Source organism: Gracilinanus agilis, chromosome 2 (genome assembly GCF_016433145.1).
Source record: "Gracilinanus agilis isolate LMUSP501 chromosome 2, AgileGrace, whole genome shotgun sequence".
NCBI classification, from domain to species: Eukaryota; Metazoa; Chordata; class Mammalia; order Didelphimorphia; family Didelphidae; genus Gracilinanus; species Gracilinanus agilis.
The window spans coordinates 719,010,518-719,024,758 of record NC_058131.1 but is presented as its reverse complement, the minus strand read 5'-3'; the positions used below and the strand labels follow the sequence as shown (position 1 = coordinate 719,024,758).

Genomic DNA, 14,241 nt, shown 5'->3' with positions numbered 1-14,241 from the left:
CCAGCGATTTTGAACTTTCTTTGTGTGTTGTGTTAGAATTAAATATTCATTATCAGCTTTTGAAGTTTACATTGGACAGGACTTCAAAAACTATCAGTACATCAAATTATAATGTATTGCTGCTCTTTTAAAAATCTGATAGCAGTAATCCTTTGTGAGTTTTATTCTTTACAATTCTTTCATCAGTGCAGATGTTAGCAACACACTTGGGACAGCTAAAAATGCCTTTTCATAAAAGCTGTGTGGAAAGTCAGCCATAAATCATGCGCTCTAAATAAGGAGACTATGCCTTGCCAAAGATAGGGGGATTTCTTGAGAAGAGAGGATTATAAAATGGAAGGCTTAATACCTATGTTAATGCAAGCCTGCCATCCTGCTCGTTTTATTGATTTGTTTAAAGCTGATTAGAGCTTTCGGCTAAAAAATGTCATTAAGAACTTAACGTTTTCTATTTTCTTATTTTTAAACTGCTGGAGAGAAGAACTTCAAGCAAATTAGCTTCATTTATGAGGGAGAGAGAGAGAGAGAGAGAGAGAGAGACAGAGACAGAGAGACAGAGAGAGAGAGAGAGAGAGACAGAGACAGAGAGACAGAGAGAGACAGACAGACACACAGACACACAGAGAGAGACAGAGACACAAAGACACAGAGAGAGACAGAGAGAGAGACAGACAGACAGACACAGAGAGAGACAGAGACACAGAGAGAGACAGAGAGAGAGAGAGACAGAGAGAGAGTTTGGGGGCTTAATTAGATTTCTATTTTATCTCGTACCTTCTGGACATGACTGATGGCTAACAGTAAACACATATCATTATTCTTCCACGCACCATGACCATTGCCAGTTAGTTTCATGGCAGTCATTTTACCTGCTGAGGCTGCAAGTCATGATTCATCAGTTTTATTAGGACTGGGAGCCTTACGCCAAGAGCCTTAAAAGCCCCGTCAGGTTGATGATGTTATTAACTCCCCAGAGTAAAGGGGGAAGGTGGAGCGGCCCATAGCGGTGCAGGCCTTCTGCTTGGAGGCTGTCATCCAGTCTGATCTCACGATGTGAGGAGCTCAGTCCTGGCTCAATTTCAGGCTCATGAAATTCAAGCTCAGGATCAGACAATAGGGGGACATGGCGGCCACCAAAGTGAATGCCAGTTTGTGCTAGTAGCCCCAAGAATTGCACAGCATCCAGTAATCCCAGAGCCACAGTCTCCCTGGCCTCTGGCCTCGTCAGACCCCACCTGTGCTTCCAGAGTGCCGTGCTCAATCCTAGGCACCACAGTTCTTGCAGGAGGTTGATAAGCTGGATCAGTTGAAAGACGTGGGAGTGCCAAGCCCCTTGAAGGGCATGCTCTGCAGAGCAGGTACCTGAAGGACTTTCTTGGAAGAAGGATTCTGTTTGACCACAAAGGCAATTATTAGAAGCAGTAGGTTGAGGTTGCAAAAAAGAGAAATTTAAACTTAATGCCAGCAGGAGGGCCCGGGTCCAAATTTGGTCTCAAACCCTTCCTGGCCCTGGCAAGTCACCTAACCCCTGTTGCCCTTGCCACTTCTCTCTTAGGAATGATGCTAAGACACAAGGTAAGGGTTTAAAGGGAAAAAATCCCAAAACAACAACAAAAAAAAACAGCTTAGTTCCAGAAGGAATTTCCTAATAATTAGGACTTTCCCAAACTGAGGTGGGCAGCTTTTAAAAAAGCTCTCTGTCATGCAGTCTCTTTGTTGGGTATATTCTAAAGAGGGTTCTTGATCGTTTGGGGGTCAGATGAGTCTTTTCCATCCATCCCTCTGTCCATCCATTCCCAAACATTCCCCAAATGACTGCTATGTGCAGCAGGCTATTCTGTCAGGTGCTGGGGATACAGAGAGAAGAGTGAAAGGCTCTGCCCTCAGGAAGCTTCCATTCGTTCTATTAGGGCAGAACTCTCTGTGCATATATTGCTGTACACAAAGTAGATGTACAGCAGGTAGAGCACAGGGCTTTGTGTAGAAGGCAAACCAAGGCGGATTTCCAAGAAGAGGAAGCAGAGGGAGAACCTTCTGTGCACAGAATGGGCTCGAGAGATCCCACCGTGTGAGGCACATTAGGAAGAAGCCTCTTGTAGCTGGATCAGTGTGCAGGAAGCTGGGGGAGAATAAGAGGGTTCTGGTCAGGAAAAGTCATTGATCTTCCTGGTGATGGGGAGCCCCTGGAGTTCCTCAGGAGGGGCACGTCCCTGTCAGTGCCATGCTGTGGAAGTGGGCAGCTGTGTGCAGTTTGTGCTGAAGTGGGGAAGAGACTAAAAACTCTCACTGTATCATGGTATGGTGGATAGGATTCTATACTTGGACATGGAAGATCCGAGTTCAAATTATGCCACAAATATTTCTCTACCCTGCTCAAGTGGCTCATCTATAAAATGGAAATAATAACAACAACTGCTTCCCAGAGGAGAGAACTGCTCATAAAATACTACCGTATGTAGCTATTGTTCTTGTTACTGAATCAGTATTTGTGGAACCTCTAGAATTTCATCAGAGTGGAAACTCCTGCAGAGACAGTTCTCTCCCCCGAGACAAATTGTAGCCTGATTATATGTCAGTCTTAGTGTGTTGCTAGAGAACCAAAGAGGTTAAGTGATAGAGGCAGGATTTGAACACAGTATTGATTCTAAGATAGGGGGTACGGGCTTAAAAAAAAAACAGTGAAGGAATGGATGACCATACTGTATACTGATTACAAGGCAGATTTAAGTGGCTTGCCCAGGGTCACACAGCTAGGAAATGTCTAAGGTCAGAGTTTAATCCAGGCCCTCTTGCCTCTATCCACTGAGCCCCCTCAACTGACTTTTAATCAGGTGATTAACCAACATTTTTGAAGAACCTGTTCTATAGCAGGTGCAGTGAGAGGAGCTGGGGATACAGTTATAAAGAATGAAACGATCTTATCCTCAAGGAGTTTCCATTCAGTTGAAGGTGTCGCCATGGGCATGCACCCTATATTAGTAGAGGAGTGTCAGCTGGATGGGGAGACTGAAGGACTTGAGAGAGACCTTAGGGAGCACCAGCATCACAGAGGGAGTACCTCAGAGGCCATCATGTCCACCCCTCATTTACAGATGAGGAAACTAGACCCCAGAGAGTTTGTCACTTGCCCAAGGTCACACAAGTAGTCATGGACAGGCCGAGGATTTGAATCCAAGTCTTCTGACTCCAAATGCAGAACTCTCTCCTTTGTCCCATGCTGACTCCCGGTGTTAAGCGACAAACATTTATAAAGCACCTGTGTTATGCCAGGCTAACGCTGGGGGTACAAAGAAAGGCAAAGGATAGTCCCTGCTCTCAAAGAGCTCCTAACCCACTGGGGTTGATGATGACATACCAACAGCTCTGTACAAATGAGATCTAGACAAGATCAACAGGAGAGAATCCACAGAGAGAATGGGAAGAGCCTCCTTGCCCAAGTGGAGAAAGAGGCTCTTCTCCTCCATCCCAAGACATTCCTTCTTAGAGAGTTGATTGGATCTGCTTCCCTACCTTGCTGGCCAGACTTTGAGGTCCCACTCCCAGGACCCTTCCTGTTTCCTCATTTCATTTCACCCAATGGCTTTGCTCCTTCTAAATTGAGAACTTTTCCGTACCTTGCTTAGTCCCTTTCACTGACTTATTGAATAAAGAGGTTTTCACTTTGTATTGGTTACTTCAGCCACTCTCCCTCACCTTCCACAAGCTGGCTAGAAGGCTTCCTACTTTGGGAAGCTGAGGTTCATGAAGTCCTCGAGCTGGCTGTTTTTGCCTCTTTGAATTGTTTTCCCTGTGTTGACACATTTTTCTAAGGACATAGTTTAGGAAGGACACGATGACTGTAGTTAGATTATGTGACATTGGAGTTTGGGGTACATCAGAGGAGCCAATAGCCACACAGGGCACCTCCTGCGAGTGCCACTGGCCAACTCAGCTCTCAGCACTGGCAATGACGTGATTCAGCCTCACTGCCAAATCGTTTCCTAGAAACATGTTCAGACTTTTCCGCCGAAGTCCTCCTCCTGCCCTTAGATGCATGTCAAAGAGGCCTTGTTCCAGCACCTGTTTTGAAACCCACAGTTATTGTCGAAATTAGTTCAGTTCCAGCCATTAGAAACATTTGACCCAGAAGGTAAATGGTTTTGAGCAAAAATAAAATATTTTCCTCTGAAAAAGGTCACGCGTATATGAGCTAATTTTCTTTTTGTTCAGAAGCACGTGATGTGCAAAAAGAGATGAAAAATAAATTAGTCGGCTCCCGACTGAGGCCAGATTTTACGGCTGGGCATTTTAAAGTTGAATAAAATTCAGTTGAAGATAAGAACATTTTCTCAGAAGCAGAATTCGAACATGTCAGGCCATATCATGGTTTCCTTCATAAGGGAAAATCTCCTCAGAATCCCGATATGATTGAGAAGTTAGACATATTGATTCCAGGCTCACAAGAAGGGAAACTATGAGGTCAACCAGTAAGCTGGCAATGAAGCCTAAACTAACACTGTGGTCTCAGAGGAGCGCACAGATGCTGCTCTCTCCATGTTATAGATCAGTCTAGGTCAGTGATGGGCAAACTCTTTAAAGAGGGGGCCAAAGGAAAGGAAATGCTCCTCTGTCAGTCTGTTTCTAAGGCAACTCTTTTGAAGTTTCATCGTATTGTATCTTACTCAATGTATTCTTCAGATTAGGAATAATGTCTGGCAGCCAGATAGAACATTTCAGGGGGCTGTATCTTGCTCGTGGGCTGTAGTTTGCCCATCACTGGTCTAGGTGGCCCGAGCCCCAGAAAGGTGGAAAAGTATGGGTGGCATCATAAACCATGAATGTAGCATCTTCCATGTTTTCCTTCTGTCTTCACTTGCCTTCCAGCTTTGTGGTCATTTCAGAGCTGGCCGGGACAAGGAGGCTAGCAAAAAAAAAAGACAAAATCCATTTGATTTTTTAAAAAACACATTGACATCTTTGGCTTTTCCATCACTATCATGTCTACGTCCATCGTTTGCCCTCTCTCACCTACTGAGCATCCCTTAGGATAAGGAATGCCAAAGAAAGAAAGTTCAGCAAAGCTAACTGACCATCTGCACAGGGTTCCCCACCTGGATTTCCTCAGTGTTTGGAGGAAGGGAGTGAGATGTCTGTTCTCATTTGTTCTCCAGGGTCCCTTCCATTTTTCTGGGTGGCCATTGTTATTTCCAGTTACGCCGTTATAGGCCCTGTTGATGTTGTTTCCTGCCTCTTTCGCTTTGTGTCTGTTCATATCTATATTCCTGTGCCTCTCAGGATACTTCTTCTAGCCATTGTTTCTCATTAATATTCTGTTACCTTCATGTACCACAGTGTGTTTAGCCGTTCCCCCAGTGAAGGGCATTTTTATACTAGCCTCATTTGCTGTATTAGTTGGGCCCCATTTCGACTAGAATACCAAACTCAATTTAACAAGGGGAAATTTAATAGAAATAAATTTTAAGCTTTAATACTTGGGTTCTAACATCCAGGAAGAGGGAGGAGCATATAGAAAGCAGTTCCTCTGAGTTTTAGCTAGAGCAAGGACTGCAAGGTCATATGCGTCAGTTAGACAGTAAACATTTATTAAGCACCTCCTATGTGCCGGGCACTGTGCTAAACTAGGGATATGGATACAGAAAAGGACAATCCCTGCCCTCAAGGAGCTTCAAATGGAATGGGAGGAGACAACCACAGAAAACAAAACTGCAAAGGGTGGGAAGGGGAAAGGTCCTCTGTGATGATGTGTGATGATGGCAAATTCCAGAGGAGGGCAGCTGGGAAATGAAGAGATGGTTTCTCTGGGCACAGACCTTAAATGGAGGCTCTGGAAGGAGTCCTCTACCCCAGCCTCTGCTCAAGATGATTTCAAAGTTAAATAATCCTCCTGCTTCTGGTTCTGGGGGCTCCAAGTACTGTAGTGGGAAGTAACTTGCTCTCAAGAGTGCTGTTGCCTAACCCATGGTTAGAGGTTCTCTCTGGAAACCTCTGGAAGGCTAACAATGGGGAAAAAGCTGGCCTTCCTTCCTAGAGCCTAAGTAGAAGTGTTTCAGCTTGGTGTGTGGTTCAGTGCTTAGAATCCTGTGCGTGTATCAGTGGTAGAAATCTGGAATTTAGAGAAATCAGGCAGGTGTTTTGTCCTGATGATTATGAAGGCCAGAAGCAATCATGAAGAAAGTCTAGAAATTCAAAACCGGTCCTAGGACTTGGCCATGAGAGGTTGGTCTATAGCAAAAGGACCATTAAAGCTCAACTAGTAAAAGTCATGACCTTTTCAGCAACTGGAAAAGGAAAACGGAGACAGGCTTTCGTTTTTCCTCATACACCCACATGGCTTCATTCCGGTTTCAGAGAAGCAGGATTAGGACTTGGCACCCGTACAGTACAACTTCTGGAAAATTTGGGAATTTCTACTGAACATTGGCTTGCCATAAAACTTCTCCTAACAAACGACTCCTGGTTATTGACATTGTTGGGACAGAGAAATCAAATCATAGGTTGTGATTCATCCCAAACCAGCCTTAAGCATTGATGTACCCAGCATTGAGCTTACTTCCCCAAGGCCATACTGCAAGAAAATCTGGGAGGTTTGAATAGAAAAAGGGCCATAGGAATCCTCAGTGACAAGCAGCACTAGACTGGCAAAGTCAAGATGTTCTCAGAACTTCAAGAGAATTTCTGTTTTCCCAAGTACAGTGAGATCTTCTAGATGAAACCAGGACCTCTAAGCTCTTCCTGTCACCTTCCCCTTTTTCCCTGAGTCACCGAAAAGGTCCAGAGGCTCCAGAAAGCTCTTGAGGGCTTAGAATCTTCCTGCACAGATCAGTGAATTCAGACAATGTTCCAGAGGTTGTGAGTACAAAGGCAAAAGGGAACTATCCCTGCCTTCATGGAGTTCATTTTCCATCCAAGTGTTACATATTATATTGTTATACAGTTCTCCCTTGCTATATCATGGTTCACTTTGTGTCATTTAAAATCACTTGGGATACTTCTCATCATTTTTAATTATAACAACTTATAGCTGCTTCACTGTATCTTGGCTTAAAAAAAAATCTAATTCTGTATTGCAGTTACACTTATCGTGGCACACTATTGGCTGATGGAATGAGCGGCCACCAACGAGGGTGCTGTGTTCTGTATCCTGGGCATTGATTGGCTCAGTGTCTGTAGGTTAATAAGAGTGTGGAAAAGGTTTATAGGAGAGTGGGAGGGTTTATAATGCCTTAAAATATATACAGATAATAAAGTAAATATAACACCGCTACTTCTTGGATTTTCACCTCTTGCAGGGGTCTCTGGAACATAACTCCTGCGATAGGTGAAGGATCATTGGGGATTGCTGAGGGATTATTAAAAAATAAAAATAAGTGGAAACACAAAAGATATGCAGAATAAATATTATATGTGTGTGTATGCATATATCTCATAGAAATCATTTAAATGATAATTAGAAGTTTATGAGGAAGCGAGGGCACTAGCATTTGTGGATGTTGACAGACTTTATGTAGAAAGGAGCATTTGAGATGTGTATCGATGGAAGGGACAGATTTGGTGAGACAAAAGTGAACAGGGAGTGCCTTCTTGGTGTTTGCAAATACATAGAGAAGGGAAATGGGGAACAATAGGAGATCAACAGAGAAAAGGCCAGAGTAATATCTAATGAGGCTGAAGGATAGGTCTGGCCTAGGTTGTGAAGGACTTTAAAAGCCAAACAGGAAGCCATATTTGATTCTATGTAGAGGCAATGGGGAGCCACAGATGTTTCTTGAGTAGGGGAATAGCTTTGACGGATCTCAAGGAAATTACTTTGATCTCTGCTGTGTGGAAGATGAGGAGAGGCCTGAGATTGAGAGACCAAAGAAGTCATTGTCATGGGCCAGAGGATCAAAGAGTCCAAACTAGGTTGGTTGCCTACATCACTATAGAGATTGGGCAGGATGGAGAGATGCATGGGTAGAAGTGGCAAAATTTAGCACCTGGCTGGATCTGTGGGTTGAGTGAGAGTGAGGAAGAAAGGATTGATGCAAACTTGTCAGCCTGGGAAACTATAAGGATTTGGTGGGATCCTTGATGTAATAAATAGGAAAGTTCAGCAGAGGGCCAGGTTTGGGGAAAAAGAAAATATGTTCTGTTTGGGGCATCCAGTGGTGAGCTCAGGAGACAGACTGGGGTTGGATATACAGACTTTTAAGTCATCTAAAACAAGATGATCGATAAATTGAGGAGGTCTCCACAAGAGTAATTAATAACAATGAATACTTTACATATTATCTCATTTGACTCTTCCAACAAGAGTGTAATAGGTGCTATTATTATCCCCATTTTATAAATAAGGAAAACGAGTGCTTAAAGATTAAGTGATTTCCCCAGCATCACCCAAGTAAGTGGCTAAGGTAGAATTCACACTCAGGTCTTCCTGACTCCAGGTCCAGTAATCTATCTAGTATATTAGCTGGTTGTGTCTGTATAGAGAGAAGTGTGTGAAGAGAGAGGTGAGAGTCTTGGACAACACCTTCAGCTGGGATGTGGATGATGAAATAGCAAAGGAGCCTGAGAAGAATCGATCAGGTCAAACGGACAGAGAATGAGGAGAGAGTGATGTCCCAAAACCCCTTGAGGAGAGCATGTCCAGGGCGAGATTTTGTGCATAGACAGGGGAGCAGTCAAGAAGGAGGAGGACTAAGAAAAAAATTGGCTTTAACGGTTTCATCCAAGAGATCTTTGGTGTCTTTGGAGAGAGCGGTTTCTCTTGAGGGAGGGGTTGTGTGAAAGGCTTCTTTCTTTCATCTTCTTCTGCCAGGAGGGTATGAGAGTACTTGCTATGCAGGACCAACTTCACTGTATTGATATGCCCCTCAGCTGGCTGGCACAGAACAGGCACTTAATCAATCTTTGTTGAAATGAATTGAATTGAATTCTTGCAGGGAACTCACGGGAGCGTCCTACAACGGCATGAATATGTCTCTTGTTTAGGCTCCATTTGCAAGCAAGAGGCAGACAAAGGATAATACGTCTCTTTTAGTCCCACAGTCCTACCCAGCTTTCTGGCTATAGCCTGGAAACCCCGAGCCTGGCCAGGCCTCTCATCCCTCCATATCCTCCTTTGGAAGCTGCCTGCAAACAGCACATGGCATGATGTCAAGGTCTTTCCCCATCCTAGTTTCCCTTCTCTAGATGTCCTCAGTCTTCTCACAGTCCTTCCTAAGATGATGCCCTAGGCACTAAACTGGCTTTAGCACAATGCCTGGCATGTAGTAAGCACTTAATAAATGTTGACTGAACTGAACACAGTGCTCCTCCTGACCAGAGCCATCTGGGTACTGGGTATTTCATGTACCCTAAGATTGTGCTGGGTACTGGGTATTTCGTGTGTCCTAAGATTGTGCTAGCCATTTTGGTAGGTCTGCCCATCCATCCAAGCATTTATCAAGTGCTTCCTCTGGGCCAAGCACTGAGCTATCATGCCAGTGGCTCCTACTGGGTTGGCCTGATGGGAGTCCACTAAAAACTAAAAAGGTCATACTTCAGAGCAGCGGCTGTCTAGCCATTCCTTCTTCATCTTGCCTAGTGACTCTGAGGCTTCAAAGGCAAAGTGTACACTTTTACATTTATCCTTCTTAAATTTTATCTTCTTAGATTCAGCAGCATGGCCTTATTGTTAGGAAGATCTGGGTTCAAGTCTCACCCTCTCAGCAGGCCAAACAACATTTTTAGGAAGGTGTTGCCTCACTGGATCCCCTAGATCTGAGGAGCAGAGGGGGAAGAATGGGAATTGGCTCCATGTTCTGGCCTTTTGTGATCACTTTAGTGCTTGATTCTGTGATCCAACATGTGAGCTCTCTCACCCAGCTTTGTACCATCTGCAGATTTGGTAAGCATGCCATTTATTTGTCTTTGTATCCCCAGAGATGAACACAGTTGCCTGATGGCACTGGTGGTATGTGCTGGATGTAGTAGGCACTTAGCACAGCACCTGACTTATAACTGATGATTTAGAAATGCTTGCTGATGGATTGATTTATGTCTTTATTGAAGCCATCGACAAATGATAAGACATGCCAAACTGGCATGAAAACAGTGAAGACTGTTCTTTGGATCTGGTAATTTAATCACTTCTATAAAAATAAAATAGGGCAAGCACACAAATAAAGGACAAAGAACTAGAAAATAAAGGTTGAAAATTGTTTCTAGATACTTTTGATAGATGTTATCAAAGTATCTTCAGTGATAAATGAAGTAAAGCTCAAAGATGAACTTCCCTTCAGGGCCAGGCACAAGGAACGCTAAAGAGACTCTTGTTTATGAAAAATAAATGATTTATTTAAATATATATATATAAGTGAAAAAGGATTTCTAATTCTAAGGGATTCTAACTCCGCCCAAATAAACTCCCAGGTCCCACAAGGAACCGCTTCTCCTGTGGTTCACAGGCTACACTAATCCTCCCTGATCTAACTAAACTAATTTATACTATTCTAAATAAACCTAACCACTCTAACTCTTAACTTTGCCTTTAAGTTATAAAGATCACCAGGGTTAGCTGGTTGAGTCTCCATAAGAATCAGGTTAGGACTCTGAGCCTTAGCAGACTCAGAGTCCAAACCAAAGACCAGGTTTTCTTTGGTCTTTTCCAAGTTTAACCAATCCATAAACCGTAACAGATAAATGAATAGTGTTTCCCAAGTTGGAAAAGAAAACACTCCCCTCCTTCAAGTTTTTCACTCAGACAGATAGAGAGAGGCAAAGATGTTACCTTCTCTAGCCCCAGGAGAGAAAGCAGCTGCATGTGGCTCTGTTGACTGCCAGAAGCCCCTCCCAGAATGCCACACCCAGCCACTAAAACTGTCTTGGAAATAAAGGTTATAACTGCCAACAGTGGGAATTAACACTCTCAGCTCTATTTGAAACTGCAATTCTTCCTCCAGCAGCTTCTCTACTTCTTATCTCTAAACTAATAAAACAATACTTATTTTCTAATATCATCCATATACTTCCCAAAATATAAACTACTATTTTCTAGCCCACATCTCTCCATTTCATTAGCAAGAATAGTATCAGAAGCTTTGTCAAAGATTTACTCAAATCAAGATAAAGCACATCCACATCCCAGGTTAGCTGGTTATGACATTACTTTGATTTGCCTGTCTCATTTCCCTATCATGATAGGGATGATGACAATGTGGTGTGGCACATCCTTGTTGAAATCATGCTGGCTCTTTGTGATTGCTGCTTCCTTCTCTTAATGCTCAGGCACTATCCCTTTAATGAGATGATCTAGAGTTTGGTTCTGAACCAGAGCCAAGCTTCCTCTTGGCCTGCAGTTTATAGGCTGCTCTCCATCTTTTTTGAAAACCATGACAACATTTGCCTTTTTCCTTTCTTTCAATCCCTCTCCTAAGATTTTTCAAAGATGCTGAATCAAAGGCATTCCTATGTAGCATTATACTTTTAAACACATTATTACGTCTTCTCTTTCAGCTCTGTCATTTCTGAAATAATCAGTAGTCCTGAACTATTTATTTAGAAGGTTCTTTTACCAGGCTCGGCCATACTTCTCCAAAATGAATCCAGTTTATCTGCTGATCCGAAGCTCATATCAAACACTTTACTCTGTGGATTTGAATTACTGCAGTTATGTTTCTAGGGTTTACTTGATTCATTCCAATTTAATTAATCATGTAGATCCTCACATTTCCTTTTGTTGGACAGGTGTTCCCATCTTTCATGAAGCAGATTCTTATGGTAAAGCTTTACTTCACCATAGATCGTTATATTGTTTTCTTAAGAAGCTACTGAACTTTCCTTTTGTCTTCCTCTCAGAGCCCTTCAATTCTGTATGGAAGGGGCCTATCATGGATAGGGTCTCCCTTTGCAAAATATATCCTTTCTACCTTCAGAGACAGTCTCCATGGGTTGCTATCACCAGATGGCCAACCATGCTTCTGGGAAGGTGGGTCTCTGACTTTGATTAGGCCAGAACTTGGGCATCAGGTATACAGTCTGCCAGAGGCCTGGGCTTAATATCTTTCCAGCCTAGTAGAAGGGTGTGTGTGTGTGTGTGTGTGTGTGTGTGTGTATGTGTGTGTGTGTGTGTACATGCATGGGTAGACGTGTGTGAGATCCACCAGTACCTAATCACGCTGTCTTATCATTAAACTAATTAAAGTGCTGTCCAAATGTCCAAAGTCATTACAGACCCTGATCTGCCAGTTCTTAAATTTAAGTTTTACTTTTTAAACCATTTATTGTGTCAGTTAAAACACCTCAACACCCCTCACACTTTCAACTTTTCTTTTTTTAGCCTTATCTTTTTGTTGATCTTGAACATGTTTCATACATGACTTTTCCATTTATCCCCCTCTGTCATGGCAAAGAATAGTCTTCTCCCTTAACATTTCATTTCAGAGCCAGAAGTGTACAATGTCTAGGCTCTCTATCTTGTCCCTGCTTTGCCCTGCCAAGGTTCCCTCTGCATGGTCCTGGACTATTTGTCTAACCCAGGAGTTGCTCCCAGGGTAAAAAGTTACCCCGGTGAAGTTCAGTTCTAAGTAACTTCACATCCCCATTTAAATCTAAGGAAACAACATCAAAAAGTTTAAGGTCCTTGCTTCATAAGTTACCATCTTGATAGTGATATGTGGAAAGAGAGGAAGGGGGGGGGCAGCTAGATGGCTCAATGGATTAAGAGCCAGGCCTAGAGATGGGAGGTCCTGGGTTCAAATCTGACCTCAGACACTTTCTAGCTGTGTGACGACCTTGGGAAAGTCACTTAACCCCCATTGCCTTGCCATTCTGCCTTTAGAACTAATACCCAGTATTGATTCCAAGATGGAAGGTATGGGTTTAAAAATAAATAAAATTTAAAGAAAGAAAGAGAGGAAGAGAAGGGTATTGTGACATGTCATAAACATCACACAGTTCAAAACGATCCCTCCTTCCTTCCCTCCTTCCTTTCTTCTCTCCTTCCTTCCTTCTCTTCTTCCTTCCTTCCTTCCCTTCTTCCTTCTTTCCTTCCTTCCTTCCTTCCTTCCTCCCCCATTCCTTCCTTCCCTCTCTCCTTCCTTCTTCCCCCTCTTCCCACTTTCCTTCCTACCTTCCTTCTTACCTTCCTTCTTTCCCTATCTTTTGTCCTTCTTCCCTTAAATTTCCCCTAGTGTTTTGCCTTCATCCTCCTGACACAAAAAAACTTAATTTCTTTTGCATTGTGGTTATCAGGGCATTGTGGTTACCTTTAAAATAGAAATTTTGATTTTTCTACGTGTGTGTTATTTCAACCCTTCAATGGAACTGTGATCTTCCTGGCTTGTAAATATTCTCCCCTGACTGGACAAAAACAAAAACAGCTCTGGAATGTAAGCTGTGCCTTATTTCTCTCCCCTGCCCCCCACTCCCAGCTTAATAAGCCACAAGAAATAAAAAGCTATCATAAGGTAAGGACAGTTTCGTCCACGGTGCTCAGGATTCTTCCATTTTCAGCCCTGACACAGTGAGTACCAGGACCTTTTTCCAGAGTAATGATCAGCTAAGCTGATACTTTTCTGTCTGTTTCTTTATCTTAAGATAGAATCTAAATTTCTGCTTCAGCCCCTTATCAAGGCACAGTGACAAGAGCACTGGATTTGAAGTCTTATGTTGGGGCTTCTGTGTTGGGATTCCACCTTTGCGCCCCATATGTGTGATCCATAGCTCTTGAGGATCTCATTTTAATCATTTATAAAGCCATAGACTTGGACAAATAGAGAAGAGAAGCTCCTTCAGAGTAGGGACCCCTCCATTTTGTCTTTATATCTGTTCCCAGCTCACCCTCAGCACAGTTCCAGGCACACAGTAGGCATATAATAAATGTTTGTTAATGTTTGGGTTAGGGTAGGAATTCTTTATTTCTTGCTTTTGTGTCCCCAGCTCTAAACATAAAGCCAGACAAATATGTATGTTGATTCTTGGATGATCCCAGCTCCAAATCTGGTATTCTCAGAGTCTATGGGAAATCATGATGCCAGAAGCTTGAATCAACCAAATTTCTTTCTCCTTCACCTTTGGCTTCAGTCTTCAATGTTTAATGATTCACAGCTGGCCTATATTCTGTGGCTTAAATGCACATATGCTGAAAATTTTACAATAATTATACATTTTTGAAATGAGAAAATCACAGATGAAGTATGACAGGTAAAAGATTTTTTATGTTCAGTTGTAGATTCTTAATGTTCTTTGAAAAAAGAAAGGAAGCAACATTTAAAAATA

General features: G+C 42.8%; 1 protein-coding gene across 1 annotated transcript in view; it reads left to right on the top strand.

The window, feature by feature from the left end:
* The window catches only part of RNLS (renalase, FAD dependent amine oxidase), a 242,495-nt gene that overhangs the window by 93,314 nt on the left and 134,940 nt on the right, over nucleotides 1–14,241 (top strand). The gene's annotated exons all lie outside the window — the stretch shown is intronic.